We start from the raw sequence: 19190 nt of genomic DNA on the forward strand, positions 1-19190 counted from the left end.
TAACTGATCTTCATCAAGCTGTTCACGATTCCATAATAATCGATGCCATATTTATTGACTTCAAGAAAGCATTCGATAAAGTTCCCCATTCTCGCTTAATGACGAAACTTAGCCGGCTTAACATACATGAAAAAATTGTTAATTGGATCTCAAATTTTTTAACCGATCGCTACCAATTTGTTTCCGTAAATGATCACTTTTCCGCTTTAGCACAAGATAAATCTGGCGTTCCCCAGGGATCCGTACTTGGCCCAATCTTATTCTTAATTTACATTAATGACATCAGTAACAACCTGACCTCAACAGTTCGATTGTTTGCAGATGACTGCGTGCTTTACAGACAAATTATTACCTCTGAAGACGCTAATATTTTACAGGCCGACCTAAACAAAATTTCACTTTGGTGCGAGCAATGGCAAATGGAAATTAATGTTTCTAAAACAAAAACTATGACATTTACCAGAGCCAGTAACGTTCACTTAAGTTCATATTTTATGAACAGCATATGCATAGAGAATGTGTATACATTAAAATATTTGGGAGTCCATTTAACTTCTAACCTTACATGGAATGATCACATTGATTAAATAATTTCGAAAGCAAATAAAACACTTGGTTTCATTAGGCGAAATTTATATTTAGCAAATCAGTCAACTAAATTATTAGCTTACAGAGCTCTAGTTCGCTCAAAGATTGAATACGCTTCCATATTATGGAATCAAAATCAGACTTACCTAATAAACAAGCTGGAATCTTTACAAAATAAAGCAGCACGCTTCATCACTAAAACATACTCTAGAACATCCAGCATCACGGCTATCAAAAAGTCCCTCCAATTACCGTCTCTAGAAACACGACGACTGTTAGCACTACTTTCCCACTTCCACAGATTGTATCATGCCCCGTCATCCTTTACAGCATCCCATATCAAACCCCCACAAAAAATTTTCCCCCGCCTCGACCATCCCTTCAAAGTGCGTCCCATGTTTGCGCGTACGAATCTCCTGTGACAATCACCGCTCTTTCTAGCTATTCATCACTGGAATAAGCTGCCAAAAGAAATTGCTTCTATACGTGATCATGACTCATTTGTAAGTAATTTGAAACGCAGTTTTGCGCATGCTGGGTAAAAGCAGAATTTTATGCCTTTGACGCAATGTAAGTGTATCTACATGCTTTGTACGGAGTGTTGTTGTTGTTGTTTTTTTTTCATCATGTATGCAATTCTCTCTCCTTTTTTTCTTTTTATATTTTCTTGTTGTATTCGGTGATCCTTACCGCGATGTTCTATATTGCCTTGCCCCCCCCCCCCCTAATTGTGTTTGAAATATCCTGTTGTTAACCCCCCCCCCCCCCCCCCTATGTGATGCCCATAAGGGCCTTTAGGGTATCTGAATAAAAAAAAAGTCCAAATGGACGTGAAATGGACAACATAAAGAGGACAGCGTATAGAATACTTTCCTAGCTCACTTTCGGTTGCGAGGCTTTAGAGGAACAGATGGAATTCAGGGCGCACTTTCACAAGTACAACCATGAGCTATAGATGATCTAGGCCACTTTGCAGACAATGCGGGATGAAAACAGCTGCCAGCTTTTGTCGTTCTGAATTGCGATGCTTTTTAATGCGTGTTAGACAATGAGCGGGACTCAAAGCGCAGTTATTGAGAAGCATCGCTAACACCAATAGTGACATGTTACAGCGAGTAAGACTTTCTGTACTCCAAGGCCTGATTGCTGAAAATCAAATACTACTACGAGGGGACTCTTACACTATGGGGGAAGAGAAATAAATGCAGTCGTTGTAGAGTTTCTCGCAGAAGCTTAATGGACAATATAGATTTGAGGTGCCCCTGGTCGCGCCAGAGTTAAAACGAAAATTAGTCCATGGTCCTGGGCAGAGAGGTTTTATTTTATGACGCTTTGTTCTTTTGTCGCCGATGTGTTTTGCCATCGCTTCATTCTCTCCTAGTTTGCAGTTCTTTGTCGGGAAAAAATAAATGCTTCGTATGGTAGGGAAAGTAGAGCTAAAAGGTGACTGTTGCATGGGCAGATGTCGAAACAGTGATGACTGGGAAACCATCCGCCTTGATATGACTTGCCTGCCATTGTCGGGTGTTGCTGGGCAATAAGAATTTAAATCATGCTCTCATTGTTCAGAAAAATACATGTCATTCGCTGCGAGAATATTCTATTACTACTCTTTGTATACTCTCCAAATTTCGTTACAAAATTTCGTGCGCAAACAAATGATACTATTTGTTTCTTTGGCGTAAGGAGATGCTTCTATCAAGTTTCACTCAGTCATTGAGTGGAACTCAGTTTAAGATGCTTCTGATTGTCGTTCAAGGAGGAGCTCGGTATTTAAACCCTCATCGTGTGACGTCAAGGTGCACTTTGCCAAATTATTCTCACGTAACCGAACCTAGCCGATATTCGCACGAACAAACAGTGCTTGCCGGCGACGCTGACGTCATCAAGATTGTGATTGGCTAGTCGAACGAAACGTCACGGTGAAGTTCAGCGGTGGCGCCGACAGAGACCTAAACCGCCAGAAGAAAATTGGTGGTAAGTAATTCCTAACGCTGCGCAAAGGCGTTTTGATCGCATTGTTTGTGATCACTAGGAAAATAGGCCTGTTTCATGCGACGAAATCGAACACCGGAAAAATTTGCGTCTGTACTTTTTTACATTCTGATCGAAAACAATCATCCGATACCAGGCAGAAATAATAACCAGGTATAATTGCAAAAAAGGCAAACATACTGCTGGTTTTAAATATGTTCTCGTTTTAACAAGTTCAGCGCCTACCTGCAGCCGTAGTGGTCGCTTCAACGCAGGTGGCTGGGAAGCGCCTCTCTTCTACCTTCTCTTCACGCCTTCGTTCTTCAAACTTTGTATCCGCACGAAGCTATAATATTAGCCTTCTTCGCGCTAGCCTACAGGCTGGAGCACTTTCCTTCAGTTACTTTTGGTTTGTTGACGCACGCATAAACGCACGCACTTTTTCGTAACTAGGATGCTGAGTCGGAGGACGCGGGTAGAACCCGGGCCGCGGCGTCCATATTCCGATGCAACTGAAACGCATAAAAACCCCTGCCGTATTCCGGTGTCGTGCAGATCCGACGTCTCGCTTATTGTTTAACTCCTTACTTCACTGTTGGAAATAGCTGCTGCACCCTCTAAATAACTTTTATCTCTGGCTGGTAATAAGATAAGTGCCTAATTTGTTTTTAACTAAAGTACTACGTCATTACGTTCGTTCTCTGCAAAGTTGTGTTATGAATGCAGAAATGAATTCATGACATGCGCCTCATACTTTCGTAGCTAGCATAAAGAGGCTAGTTTTAGCGTTCGCGGGGCAGGACGGGGCGCCCGATCGCCATTCGTCGTCAGGCTCATCGCAAAACCCGAAAAGCTTGCTAGACTTCAACGGAAATAATTTGTACTACCCACCGTAGTGGCACAGCTAGGGCTTTTGGCGTTCGCTTCCTCATCACTAGTTCGCGACGGTCGTATTTAGGTGGAGGCGATATACAATTACTCTCCTGTGTTCAGCAGTGTCAGCACACCTTAATGAACCTCAGGAAGTGTGAATTATTCCTAGGCGTTTCACTGCAGCATCCTTCATAATCCGTGTGTCGATTGGAAGCGTTAAAGCACTGCCGAAGGAATTACACCCCTTCCTTTTTGTACTGCCGTTTATTTCTTACGATTGAGCTTGCCATTCTGTCTTCTGCCATTGCGACAGAACATTTGTTTCTAAATCAGTGGCAGACACCGGGGCGCAGGCAATGAAGAGGACGGCAGCACTGGCCTGTATATTGGCACTGGAAATGCGGAAAACAAGCAACTTGGTTAGCAATCATTTTTTTTTTTCAGGTATGACGGTCTTGAATAAAAAGCGAGCGCAAAAGTTGAGCAATATCGCAAAATTTTCACTAACGCGAATTTTTAACGAAATAGTGCTTTGGCTTGTTTTTTAAAAAAACTTACTTATTTTGAGAGTTTTAGTGGCCTCCTCATAATAGTTGATTTTAATAACATAATACTGATTCCTGGAAAAGGACTTTACACTATATCACCACCCGTGCGTCTTACAATAACTGTGGGCAAGTATATGAAAAAAATTGATAGAAACTGGCAATTTCATATGCAAGCTGCAACACTTCCCACTTTCTACTAGCTACCATGATGCTGTAGAACTCAGTGCTATAGAATAAAGCGTAAAATATTTCAAAACAAGAAGTGTCCGTAATAAGTTGGTGGTGCCATGAACAAAGTACATCATATGTTCCGATGTTGTGAATAATTGGCATGACTTTATTTTTAATATTATGGTTTCACTCACAGAGTTATTATTCATTAGCATACACCCAAGCGCCGCCATGGGGCTAGAGAGGAAAGTTATGCAACTTCAGGCCTTATTCAGCACTTGTATGCTGAGCGCACAGCCCATTGTCACGTTGTTTGCCGCATTTTTAGAGATACAGAAATAACTTATGCGCGCAATTGTTTGAACTGGTGGAATATAAGAAAACATTCATGCCTTATGTACGAAAGAAATTAGTAATAATGAGTTCATGTTTAGTTTGTCACTCTGAACAAAACAAGCTTCTTCATTTATGAGTAAATGGCACTGTCGCAGCCAGATTTATCGCTCTGAACAGTTGTCTGAATGACAAGCTTTTTATATATTAATAATAATTTAATTGCCTTATAATGAATCACTCATACGTTGATAATTCGCACGTAACCGTAAACGTGTTCAACTAGGTTTAAAACCTCAGAAGTGTATGCCACATTTAAGAGGTAGTTAATGCAACATTTTTTTCGTTGCGCTTGGCGATTGCGCCACCTTATTTGCGTAGGCCACTTCTGTAATAACATATTAGGCGGTAACTTGTTTATTACCATTGGAGCGCATCCGTTCTGCTGCAAAAATAAGGATTTTTTTTCAAAATTTTCTCAACTCAGCGAAATTTATTTAAGTGCCAGATAAACTATATTCATTGCGACCATACAGCCATCACAGGTGGAGATTTCAGCTTCAAAGCTTTTCTAAGGCCCGCATATTATTTTCATGGTAAAAAAAGCCATTGCATTCTCTCCACCGTTTTTCTTAAACCAACGTCTGCGCAATATGCCACACTTTCATGATCGCCTATTGAGTTACTTTGACACCTAGGAAGATTCACTTATAACAGCTCGCCTTTAGGAGAAAAAATATTCATTTCGTGTCTAACCGATTTAGCAGAAAACATCGCCCATTATTACTTTTTTTTTCTTCCTGCGTTCTCGCTTTTTTTGTCTTGGTACAGGTGTTCATATAACACTATACACCAGCGAAGAAAAGCACGACAATGATAGTAGACATGACGGCGCTAACTACTCTGTATCGCAGCATCTTTCACAGAGATTTGACATAGAGGCCTTCCAGAGCTTTGTGCATGTTTTAAAACAACACCGCTTATATGAACATTGGTCAAACAGTTGGCTTTGTTCTCTGTATTGGGAATTTCAGAAGTAACGTATAATTCAGAGCACATTATTTTCGACTGCGCTATTCTCGAAGAAAAACAATACTTATAATTGTTTTTGTCCGTATTTTTCCTACAGCAGCATTATGGCCTCTCTTTCTCATCTCTCAAGAGGAAGAACGCATCGCTAGCGCCATCCGATTATCAAAACTTCCAGCGACGTGTCAAGTGATTTCTAAGATCACTAAAACACGAAACCTTCACTACGACGTGTTTCAGGCGGCAATTTCGGCGGCGCTGTCAAGACAGTTTTAAATTCTTCCCTATACCTGAAGCTGGTTTTGTTATCACAGTAGGTTTTAAACAATACAGAAGCAATGTAATATACTTACCGGCGTTTTGAAGGGGCGGCATGTGGGTTCTGGCCCTGCACGCGACCCCGGTGTAATTTTGAATCTCATTTTTAGGCGAGACTGCGAAGCTGCCTGCCGTGTCTGCGCACAGAATAAAAGCTTTTTAAGGCCAGCATATTAGTTTCATGGTAAAAAAGGCATTGCATTCTCTCCACCGTTTTCCTTCAACCAACGTCTGCGCAATATGCCACACTTTCATGATCGCCAGCATCTTTAACGAGACACTGATGACCAATTCAACTTAGCCCGTCTGAATAAGTTATGGCGTTCTGATTGCAAAGAGATCAGTATCACTGCAAACAGCGCTATATAGGCTATGAAGGGCCGAAAAACAAATCGCCTTCACCGCCTATTTGGTAAATAAAATTTCTACGTCAACACAAATTTTTGCACTAATCTCATGGGCCGCAACAGGTCTATTTTGGTAAGGACGTCATTTATATAGGTAGACTGACAGGGAGATTATCAACTTCGAAATCTTTTGCGACAACGAGCGATTTGCTGCCAGACTAACTTGCAATACAGAGAAATACCCAAAGAATCTATTTTTAGTGACAACAATAATTTCATACTGGTGTCCTCAGGGTCCCTACAAGTTCGATTCAGAACAGTGGATGGGATCGCAGATGGTCAGGGACAGCTGCTCTCATGTGACGTATGCGTTACTGGTCTTAGTGACCTTGAGCAATTAACGTATGCCGAGTCAGCCGCCGCCTGGTAGCGGACCAGAAGAAAATCGGCCATTCAGTGCAAGTTTGATTTATAAACAATCGTTTGCTCAGTGACTAGCTGCCCGGAAAGAAGCCGCCATTTCTCTGCGTGCACGAATTTCGTTATATCGCACATTTAGATCCTAATAAATTGCGTGGGTGTCTAGCATAGTTCATTCCACTCTGTACTTTGCGCGTGCACGCGTTTAAGGCTATTTTCATTCTTAGTTTAGCATGAGAGCCCGTTTTCTGCTTTTTCTTGTTTGTGCTGCATTGTCAAACAGGTTCAAGCACCCCGCTCTAGTAGCTAGAAGACATAACAATTTGAGCGGTTGTGGAAAGGCTTCGAGCGCAGGCGTTTGATTTCTGCCCATCGGTTTACAAACGTTCCTCATACAGCACGTGCTGGACATCCATACGCTCTTATTACATGCGTGGCTTCGTCCTACGTGACTGCTGATTCACCGCCAAGAACTTCTTATCGCCCCTGGGTCCTTCAAGCGCCACAAATAAAAAAACGAAACGATACTTCTGCTCAGAATTTATGTTGAAAAGCCCCGTCTTTCTAACAAGCTTTAGTAGCCACTCATGCTATGTAAATATGACGATATAAAGAGCAAGCGCCGACTATACCGCACTGGTCTTCTGAGTTTGTGTGAATGACCTTCGAACGGAAGGGGTCGCGGTCCCCTTGTGGCGTGACACTGAGGACTGCAGGCCTTTAAGGGTCCGTTCACTCATGTGAACACCACTATATGCAGCTCGGAGTTTTATTTTCTTCCACACTATGCAGGAAATTCATTTTTAGTCGCTAATAGTCGGATGCCTGAGGCTTTGTTTTTACCGTTTTCGCACAGTGGTAAAACAAAATTCGCGGGCGATCAGTGCGATTGATGTGAAGAATGCGTTAGCAAGTGGGGCCTGAATTTCACTCCTAACGCCCTCTTTGTGCAGCCACGCAAAGTATAGAGTGCGTCAGGTTTGTGCGGCGTCCTGTCTGCAAAGGTACCCCCCATAGATCGAAAGTCTCGCAGTTTTCAAATTTTTCAGATCATTAGGTACACTTTCGAATTTATTGAACTCAAGTGGCTCAAAAATCGCCAGGAAGCGTTGCCTTCGGACTGAACACGCGTCGTAACTTAGACTGGCGCGGATAGGAACGCAGCGACGAAGGACGGGTTATTTAGTGCACCATATTGTGAAGCTAGTCTTGTTGCCACGGGGGGTTAGAATGCAAATCAATGCCTGAAGTATAGTAAGTTTTATTTCCGCTTCACCGTCTGTTTTACATGCTTTGGACGCCGGATTTAAGTTCATGCAAACCTTCTAAAGAGAACGAATTAAAATCTTTAATATCCGTCTTCTTTTTCCACTATAATAGCTATTTCTGTAAAATGTGTTTTTTTTTCAACTTAGATATCCAGCCTCTGAGCATTCCAGCATAAGGAAAGAGAACTCTGTACCATTGCATCATTAGAACGAAAATGTGCCAATTATTCACCAAATTATATATAGTGCAGATAAGACGCAACTTCGTTTTATTTCTCCTGGAATTTTTTTTTCATATTAAATCGGCTTCTCCTGAAACATTCCGCTGAGAATCAGTTTTGCACCTCACACTCTGGAAACTTACCGCGCGACTAGATGAACTAAATAGCTACAACTGCCTGTCTCCTTGTTTTCCTGAACTGCATTTATTTTACTGCTTATATCTGCAAGCCCATAAAAGTTGTAGGTCAACGGTTAACGATCAGTATATGACAGCGGAGGCTGCGGAAGAAACATCGGCAAAACGGCGCTTTAGAAGAAACTGAGAGGAAGCTTTTACAATCAACCTATTAACTGTCTTACATGACGACAAAAAGGTATGCATGTGCACGAAGGAGCACCGTCAATACAACTTCTAAGAACACGATATGAATGGTGGAGGCCGACCACATGATTTTCATCATGAGTCTGACTACGCCCACTGCAGGATAATGACATTTCCCATATCTCTAAAAAAATGGCGGTCGTTTAGCTCTGGTTAAACCTGGAGTGACGTGATAGCTACAGCTGGCCGAGTGAAGCTTGCTTAGTTGAATTGCAAAGTCAATCTTTCGCTGTTCCGTTTCGCTGGGCGTTCCTTCTTCATCTTCGTCCCAATTGACACGGCGCATACGCACAGCTGTGGCAGCTCGGTTGTGCCCAGCAGCTGCTCCGCACCACGTGTCTGGTCACGTGACCAACCACTTGACGAGCCACGTGATCAGCCACGGCGCCGCGCCGATGGCAGCTGCTCCGCACCACGTGACCAACTACATGACAGCGTGGAGGCGCAGCCACGTGGTGGCGGCGCCGCCACCGTCACGGCGCCGCCACGCTGAAGGCTCGAAATGCTACCGTAATGTAGCTATCACTGCAAAAACCCTGTCCTGTGTCTGCTGCGGCAACCTCCTCCTGGCAGATTTCTTAGTCTCATACGCCTAACTTTCTACCTCTGCTGCTACACTTGCTTTGTCTTGGTATCCAGACCGTTACCCTTAATGACAATAGGATATCTTGCCTTCGCATTACATGCCTTTCCCAAGCTCATTTCTTCTCGATTTCGACTAGGAAGCAATAGGCCCTTGTTGTTCACTGGCCTCTTTTTGTCTTTTAACGTCACACCTATCAGTTTCTATTCTATAGCTGATTGCTTCGTCCTCACTTTAATTTGAACCATTTTGGACATCTTCCATGTTTCCGCCCAATCGATGAGTACCGGTGAGGTACAGCTGAATAATTATCTCCAGATGCATACTGGTAAAGCGTTGTTCAATATATGAGAGAACCGGCAAATTGCGCTCGAACTAATTTCTATTTTTTCTACTTTCTTCCCTTCCGTGATGGGGATTGGGAGTGACGACCTGCCATAAGTAGACATATTCACTTGACACTTTCAGGGCCTCGCTACCAATTGTAAGCTGCGGATCCCTTCTCGCACTATTGAACATTACTTTGGTTTTGTGAATAGTAATTTTCAGACCCAGCGTTCTGGTCTGCCTAAGCCATTGATCGGGCTTCGCAATTCATACCTATAATTACGGACGACAACTGCATAATAATTATGAAGCCAAATAGGATAGAGGAAGAACTTGAAGGCTCCTAAACCAAGGTATTTTGATTGTTCCTTAAAAGTCATTGCAACTAGCGGAAAGGAAAATATAAGCTTCAGAAAAGTAATTACAGAACTCGTGATTTATTTAAAATATTTCAGTTGTGACAGCACTAGAAGCGAAGCCAGTGCTTAAGATTTGGCCAAGTTTTCTAACGCTTATGTTCGATTGGGCCTCGCGCAACGCGAATGCGTGGAAGTTTTCCTTGCAGGGCTTATTTAACATCAGGACTAATGCATGCGGAACCATCGGTAGAGCTCTCGTGATCGCGGACCTAAAGCGCTTTTGATACCACTTAAATGCCCCTGATGAATCTAAATAAAAAAACATCGTAATCCGCTTGAGTTCATGGTTCCCATAGCCTCATCTCCCATCCTGCCTGTGAGTGTGCCTAACAAAAATTGAATTCTCATTGTCGACAGGAAGGCTGATGTTTCTTTGCTGTTGATTAGAGACCAGATATTCTATAGATTCACTGGTGTAACTTTGATGCGGTACTTTCTACGACTGTTTTCACAGCGTCCATGAGGCTCCTACAGAAATAAAAATGAGGCTCCTACAGAAATAAAAAGCATCTTCTCATATCTTGGCTTCTTTCATTAGTTCAGGTGAGACATCTGTGAGCATTTCAGCAAGAATGTTGGCATTAAATTTTTGCCGTTAGATTGGTTATCGCTTTTTTTCGATTATTATATATATGCAGGGTAATATTGCCTTGTCTTGTATAATGCAATTTACCCGATTTTTTTTTTTGACTCCATATCTTTCTTCTCAATCTATAGTATTCATGAACGTGTCTTTCCAAAACGCTAAGGGCTTTTGTTAAAACTGCATTGAGTCATAGTAAAACATACCACGGCACGATGCTACTGTCATTCTTACTGACTACCTTTAGCCTTGCGTTTATAAGTCTTTTTTTTCTAATTCTGCAGGCACGTAGAATCACTTGATTTTTGAACTTTTACTATTTGCTTGCATATCGCCGTGGAAATGTGAAAACAGTATAGGCCGCCATTTTCAAGAGAGAGGATCGGGGCCATTCTCATATTAGTGGTGCACATCAGGCCTGGTGAGGGTGCAGGGGGGCTCGTCGAGCGCGTCTTCCGTCTGGCCGTGTAACATCTCAAAGAAGACTGCGTTAGAAAAAAATCTCCTCATTGTTTTGCGAATATTTAGGAAATGAAGTGTTCTCAGAATATACAGCATCTGTAGGCAACACCTAGAAACACAATGTCAAAATAAAAGAACTATTACTTACTTTCTCCGCGGATGCACAAATAATAAGAGCGACGAGGACCACGAACACGAGGATCCTGTTCGAAGTAATCATATCCACTCTGCAGCAACAAAACATTAACAACATATTCGATGTGACCTAATTGAAGATGAGACCTTTTGTTCATGTACTACTTAATAATTTATCCTGAAGCTCACAACACAAGCAGGCATAACGCTTCTGTTTATATGCCAGCGCACATCCTTGACAAAACATTTGTTTCGCCACAATCTGGGCCGAAATTTTGTGCTGAAACATTTATTACCAACCTTGAGCAAGCATAAGAGACATGCCCAAGATAAAAAAAAATAAATGAACTCCTAATTACATTGTTTCCATTGCGATAGCATTTAAAGCGCTTTTTTGCTTTTCCCAGTTGACACAGATAGTTCTTCGGAGGCTGAATACTGTGTACGCAGCCGTGATTTTGTCTGTCATTTTCTTCCTACCCTGCATTCACACTGCCGAAGCTGGTATTTTGACGTCAGCTATGACCTGGTGATAACACCTCACTCCAGTCAATGGTTATTCTTCGCTTCGGAGAAGTCTCTTCAGCCAGTGGTTTTGCTTCAGTTTGGCGGCGTCAGTTCCTGCCAGCTAATTTGCGAAGTTTACAGCAGGCGCTGCTCGAAGCCAAGTAAATTTTTCTCAGATGAAGCTTCTAGTCCTATCGCTATAAAACCGTCGTCACTTACCTTGGGATAACTGAACAGAGTACTGCTGGAATTCTACGTTAGGCCCACAGTAGAGCCAACCGTCAAAGACTAAGGAATGTTAAGAAACATCAAAGATAGCGTCACAGAATGAGAGAAGTCGAAGCTCTATGCGAGCGCCAAACGCCGACGTTTCTGAGCCTGTAACTCACGTGAGGCGCAGCTGGCAATGCGGGAAATATTAAATTTCTTAAAGTAACGAGGCCTATATTGCTGTGAAGAAATTGTTTTTCCATTAATGTCAGTTGATTCCCTTATTCCTACCGCGCTTCATCAGTTCCTAAGTACGACTCCAGCCAACCCACTGCAGCCAGAGGGCTGACGAGAGCTGAAACCAGTCTAGGTCACAGCATACGCACATGTTCTGCTCGTACACTTGCGTGAATGTATAAGGCCGAACTAAAATCGTGCCCGCTATATTTCTTTTTAAAACAGAATAGCGCGCACTTTGACAGGAACTACGAGGAAGACACGACACAGACGAGCGCTGTCTGTGTCACAGCAGCGCTCGTCTGTGTCGACACAGCAGCGCTCCTCTTTGGCGTGTCTTCCTCGTAGTCCCATGTAAAGGTGCGATGTTCTGTTTTAAAATAACTTACCAACTCGCCCAAGCATCCGTTTTAACGAACTGTATTTCTTTTTGTGGCGGTTGTGAAGACTCACAACGTTACCTCAAGAGCTGAACCGATCCTGACGGGAAGCAGTGACGTATTTTGCTCGCCTCCCACAAGAAGGCAGCCATGCCTCGCGCATCTCTGCAAGACATTCTTTATCCCTGTAGGAGCCGGAAGCAAAAAAGGGGGAACTTCTCGTTGTATTATATAATTGGTTAAGGATATTGATCTGGACTTCCAATAGTGCATGTGATGTTTTAGTCCTTGTGGGTGCTAGTGTGCAGGTCTAGGTCTCACAACTGTGCTATTAAAGTTCCCTTTTATTTACTGTCTAAAGCAACGCTTTGGAAGGAGAGTTACCAGCCTACAAAACGCAGTGCCTAGATCACGTGTACCCACACAACTTTAACTATTTCTACCACAATTAAGCATTATGAGGCGTCATTGACACCTGACACAGCGGTTACATTTCGCCTGTAAAAAGGGGCACTGAATAGTGAAACTGTTTTTTTTTCTGATACTGTGGTGTATTTGAACTAAACTATAGAATAAATAAACTCCATTGGTTTTGTTATGTATGCTGTTTTGAACTACCGCAGCAACGTCGTATCTGCTTATTTTTTTTAACAACGTTGCTGGCCGTAATACGTGGAAGCTACAAAGTACTTGATAAACGAAGTCTTCCATCGCAACTCAAGTTAGCATTAGGTACACAGGCTCTAAATAAATAAAGAGAATAACGAATAAAAGGCAAATAAATAGCGATTACCTATAATACCTGAAAAAGATCAGCACTGTTGTGAATTTTACTGCTTCTTACGGAGCAACAACAAGCCATGCGAGATCGAAGGTAGTAATAATAATTTGTTAACTACAGCCAAGTAGTGACAGTTCCCGACACGAAAGAAAAGTTTTCCATGTTTCGTTAAGGGTTAACCAGCACATTTGCAATGTTTTCGCTCTATGTGTGTTTTTTTCTGCGGCCATGATATGTATTGAAATATTAACGAACATAAGATGAAATAAAAATGCTGTTTTTTTCTCAAGCTTCGGCACTAATAATAACATTCGTGCACGTCTATTATTTGTCTGTCTGACACTGCTGTGTTGGCTGATTTAGTTTTAACCAGGAAATCTGTCACCTCGGTGCGCTACCGTGTTAAAACTTCTCCCTTAATTATTACTTCATATTGCCAAATGTGGGCCTCACTCTAAATTAGAAAATAAAAATAATTTGTTAATGGATATCTCATTTCTTCCTTATGTCTCACGCGATTCTCGAACTTGTAACCTGGGGCTGACTTCGCGACTTCTCCTTTTTGCATTTTATGTCATTCCAGATTTCAGCCGTGTGAATGCTAAACTGACACATCAGCCATAAAAACATACATCCAGCGATTTGGATGTGCTGCTTAAAGTATTCACTCCAAATAGCGTTTTCATTATCTCTCAGTAAAGATGAGATAATGAGCTTATTTACAGTGCAGTACTAGCAAGGTTCCTGTATAGGCGTTCTCTTCCAAAGTGCAGCGCTCGCCTACACGTACACTTAACCTCTCAGTTTTGCAAATCGTAAAAATTTTACTGCTTTGCCTTAATATTGCCAGGAACAACCCTTCGCAGTTTCTTGTCGGACTTTTCCACTCTTCTATTACAATGCTTATCTTTGAACATGCTTCCAGAACTTCAAATTGTCGGATGACTACAAATGTTTCAATTTTTTTCTAAAATTCTTAAAGCGAGAACTTTCAAAGAAACTGCATAGCAGAGCAACCCTCTATTATGGGCCTGCGTTAACAATTTTTGTTTACTAGATTCTATTATGCGCTGGCCTGTCGGATCTAGTGCCAGTATTCGTTTGATGCCTTAAGTATTGCTCTAGCTCCCAGTCCACCCATCTAAAACAAATTTGTTTCAGACTTCGCGTTAAAATACTTTGCAGAAAAGGAGAGAACAACGACCATTCTTGCAAGCAGCCTTACCTTATCGCCACTCCTTACAAGAAACAGTCGCACAAGAAGTGGGAGTAAGGCTTCTCATTCTGTGGTGTCAAGAACGATTTCATACAGGAAGCCACAGTGAGCGGCTTTTTGAGACCGGCATAAATCCCTCGCAACCTTTTCAAAAACACGCTCACTCTTTCTTCTCGTCAAGGATCTCATTACTCTGGGTTTTTCTAGGTGTCAGTGTCTCACGATTGAAATACTATGCTCGTTGAATGCACCTCTCGGTTATAAAACTCTTCTTTGACGGCGAGGCACTGCGACTTTAGTTTTATATGCTTTGGTCGGTTGATAACCATGCGTCAAATGGAAGCACTTGTTGCAGGGATGTAGATATTCTTGCTAGAAGAAAAGTTGCAAAGATGAACAGAAGACAGCAATGAGCGCGAACAGTGTACAATACTCATACGAAAGCTCCAAACGCGGCAGGCTGAAGATAGCAGTTTAAAGTTCAAATCCTGAACAGCTGTCGTGAAACATCCTACAGGTTCGCTATGATACTGTTAGAAGTGATAGAACTCACGTACGGATTGGTGTGACGCAAGAAAGGGAATAAGACGATCTATTGGTTGTGAAAGCGGATCACACATAAGAAAAAAGTACAAGGACAGAATAAAAAATTTGACTTGAGAAGAAGAGAAATACCGTAGCACCCTGAGGCACGCAGAACTTATTTATAGCTATGAGTAAAATTACGTCCAAAGGATGAGCGTATAAAAAAGGCACACACGTGACAGTACCAATCTATCGCTCCAGAAAGTCGAAAGTTGTCGGGTCTATCTATTACAAGTGTGAAATTCTGATGAGGACGCCATGAGGTTTGTGGATTGTGTGCTTGCGAAGTCTGCTTCTACTTCTACGGACGAACGCACCGACCTAATGATGGACGCACGCAGAGAAGGCGGAAGAACGGATGGACCTAACGACGGACGGACGGGTTAAGGGACATGTTTAAAGTTCGCACAGTTGTAAAAAAATGATGGTGATGAATACGTTATTATCGCTTTTACTGGCTGTGCGTTGAACTCGGTGAAATGACAAAACCGGCAAACTTCGTAAAACTGTGTAATGGGTAAAAATGGCTCGCGGGGCCGAACCATGTTTCGTGCGGACATGTGGTATTTGACTGTGCTGATCAAGGTTTGTAAGTATTTTATAATGAATAGGAAAAATATGGTATCCCAAATTCTATGGAGAAGGGGCACCTACTCGAATTGCTCTCTTCTGGACGCCCACAAATACAGCTCAGAGATCTGGCAGAGGTCTGGTTTAGATATTATTCATGTGCTCCGTAAATGCGGCAGAGATAGAAACACAACAACGTAATAGGAAGAAGTAACAGTTCGTAACTTCATTCCTGATATTTCAATGAGCATATTGAAGAATGGACCATCGTGCCTGTGAAGCAAGTACAAAGTGTTTCAACAAAGGCTTTTAATAATCACCGAAGATAGGGTAGTCAAATAAAACAAATATTTACAGCCCCAAAAAGCAACAATTTAAAATGGCAGCAATTGCACCAACAGCCGTTAGTCATTAATTACAAATTCTCAAATTTAGTTTTACTGAACACTTTGGTGGCTGCAGCCAGTAGCGTTTGGAAAGCCGCGGCACAAAGGATGTCATATCAAGTTTTGAAAAGAAGAAAAAATCTTTCTCTGTTGCCCTGCAGTGCGAGCAAGTCTGTTGCATGTCTTGGCACTAATCCGAAACACAGCAAAATAAGTGTAAAAAGTTAATTGTAAGGTTCTGCGAATAATCAGAAATTTCTAATGGCGAATTTTCTGTTAAGATTATTCAAACGAATCGAATATACTCTAATATTTTCGAGTACTTTAGGAAGAACAGGCGCGAAGTTCGAATAAATATGACCCCTCATTTATTCAGCTACTGTTGCAAAAGCCGGACACACAACGACGCAGCCTATACGATCCTGCCGCGATGATGGGAGGGATGGTGGGATGGAGGGGTCGGACATATGATGCGGTCCATTCGCGTGGCGGCTTTCTACACAAGCACAATCGTCTATGGGCCTAATATCGGGAGTACATTACTAAGGTCTATCCTACAGAGAAACAGCGTCGCCATTGTGTTCTCAATAAAGCCAATACCACTCTAGCAGCTCCACTGATGGCCATACATTTCCTATATATTCCCAATACTGGCAGCGCCGCTATCTGACGGTTCCAGTAACGATCCTACTTATCCTGCGTTCTGCCAATATTGACAGCGGCGCTTCGTTATATAGCCAAAAATGGCTCTAGTTGACCAGCATATCTTGTCCATATTGACAGTGCCACTACGTTACTTTTTGCATAGTGGCCCTTGTTGTCGATTGTGGCTTCCATACTGGCATCGCCGCTCCGCTACACAGAGTAGAATGACCATTGTTCTCTGTTTTCCTTAAATTGGCAGCGCCATTTTAAAACACTGAGCGAAATGTGACTTGGTTTGCCTCTTATCCTGCGGCGTACAGGCCGGTTCATGTTACAAGAACCACTGATTTAAAAAAATGGTGCACCGGAGCTGGGTGAACTCAAACAAACATTATTTTCGAATTGCGCCTAATTAGTCAATTAGCTAAGATAAATTATCCAAAAGTTTGATGTTCACTTTAAACCCATGTGCTCTGGTTTAAATTATACAGGGAGTAACAAAACAACGTATCCAGGTTGTTGCAGCAAGGTATACTTACATTTCCAATGTGAACAAGAGACTCCCTACGTGCCTCGAATTTCATTATTTCCTACACCATTTTTCATTTATTTATTCATGTAGCTCATAGGCTCCTTTTTAGGTGGGAACATTGTTTGAGTGTTGCATATGCATGAAGTTCGAAAAACGTCATAATAAAAACAACAATTAGAAAAACGTTATGCAGTAGTTAGCAAGAAGTACGTAGCAGAATACACTAAAATTTAAAAAAAGCGTTATAATTGTTTAAAATGTCGTTTATTAACTAATTCACATATTTACTAAGGGTTGTTGAATCTGACTGAGGCGTGATTTTCTTCACTAAGTCTCTCCACACTGAAAATGTTATTTCAGTTCTATCCGGCGCAATTTTTTACGGAAGAATAAAACATTAAAAAAAAACAAAAACTCAAAATGAATGAAGAGGAAAAAGACACGCGCATATAAACATATAGCCGCCCGATTCTTGGCCGATCCCCCAGTGTGGGTATGTGCCATCTTTTCATAGGCTAACAACAACAACAACAGCAACACCTTGTTATCGAAACAATAAGTTCGTGATCGTCGCGATAAATACGAAGTTAAAATTGAAAGCACAAACCTTCACCAAAACATTTATGCGAGCATCTATTGAACTGCAAGTGAGCTACTCAGTGCACGTAATTTACGCGCAGGCTTAGCATCAGGTGCGCACAGTACGGCGCACTCTTTTATGGCGCACTCTTTTATCTGCGGTATATTATTCAGTTCGAGATACGCCTCCTTAATTGTCAAAATGATAATAATGAGCTGCGCCCGAAATTTACAGCTGTTGCCCTTGAGCCAGATAATTCTCGTACCTTCGAGCTCGGTTCACTATATGAAAGATGCCATAGCTATTTCTCTTTGTTTCATCGCACCCTTTCTTGCATCCAAGAATTGATATATGAAAGTGATGCAGCTGGTCTTTCGCGTATATTAATAATACGCATTGACTCATTTTAAACGGGCGGCTCTTCCTAGCGCTTGTCAGATATGAAACGACCATCCTAATCAAAGGTTCTTTATAGAAAGAGAATATTTTTTCTGTCTAGACGAAATAATGAGCCTCTATGCGGAAGGAAAGGAACCGCTCCTACTCTTAAAAAAAGAGCGGACGGCATCTACGTACGAATGCACAATTCTCGCCGCAGTGGCTACATGTAGCTGGCACATTGAGTGCTTGTGTACCTGCATATTTTGAGGAACAAAGACTGGGGGTAAGCTACCACGTAACGTTGTTTTCTGTTGACTGATAAAGTATTAAGAAGGAATGAAGTAGTTGCTAGAAGGGGCGCCACAATCACATGGCGAGATTCTATATTAAAATCAGCACCACAGCTGACCGCTCTGGGCTACGCAGAATATAGCTGGCCGACAGTTTGCTGGTCCAGGCCCGTGGCAGTTATGCCCCAGGAGCTGCGACGCCTAGAGAACGTCGGGCAGCCGTCCCCTCTCGTTTCACTGTGCAAAGGCTGGCGATGCTCCTTGACACTGCCTATACAGACGATTAGGACTCTTCGGCTTCGCTTGTGAGCATTGTTAGCATCCTCTCGCCAGCGACCACGCGAGTATGAGATCTGCGTGCGTCACAAGGAACGCTGCCGAACCATCTCATTCGCATAAAATTCCCGTTACGGCACGCCTCAAGCCCAAGGAAGGAGCTGCGCAACGGTTTTTCGAAGAATGTGCGTCTATGAACCCTCTTTACAGGAACCTGAGAGGACCAGCCTATTTAGATGAGATTGCTTCAAGAAATAGATGAGGGGAAGGGGGGGGGGGGGGTGATTTGTTCGATCTTATCCTTGTGGCGTTGGCTACTGAGTGATTCGAGAAATATCCGCTAATGACGTCGGAGTCATGCGCAGAGATAAAGGCGAGAGCCCTAAAACCCGAGCTATGCCGTCCGATGCCGAAGTGAAAGAACAGAGCAAGAACATCTGAGCAGCTTGTTCCTATCGACGTCCTTTCAAAGGTTGCTGCCTTCAACAATGAAGCCCAATATTCGCGCCTGGCAACCGGTCTACAGAATTGTGAGCAAACTGCCCACCGTGGCAGGTGGCAGTTAAATAATTATTAGTCGCGAGAGGTTGCTTGGGATGAACAATGTGTTGCTTGGGATGGGTCTCAAATGG

The 19190-nt window shown here is 42.4% G+C and overlaps 1 long non-coding RNA gene and 1 pseudogene across 1 annotated transcript; one reads left to right on the forward strand and one right to left on the reverse strand.

Annotated features, from left to right (window-relative positions):
• The first annotated feature begins 239 nt into the window (after window positions 1-239).
• LOC144097800 (uncharacterized) lies at window positions 240-1130 on the forward strand (annotated as a pseudogene).
• Window positions 1131-3680: 2550 nt separating this feature from the next.
• LOC144097217 (uncharacterized) lies at window positions 3681-5965 on the reverse strand. Its single transcript, XR_013306953.1, has 2 exons — window positions 5870-5965; window positions 3681-3827 (listed from the first exon to the last, which is right to left on the reverse strand). It is a non-coding gene; the product is annotated as an uncharacterized LOC144097217 (long non-coding RNA).
• Window positions 5966-19190: the final 13225 nt, after the last annotated feature.

Source organism: Amblyomma americanum, chromosome 7 (assembly GCF_052857255.1).
Source record: "Amblyomma americanum isolate KBUSLIRL-KWMA chromosome 7, ASM5285725v1, whole genome shotgun sequence".
In the NCBI taxonomy this organism is placed as follows: Eukaryota; Metazoa; Arthropoda; class Arachnida; order Ixodida; family Ixodidae; genus Amblyomma; species Amblyomma americanum.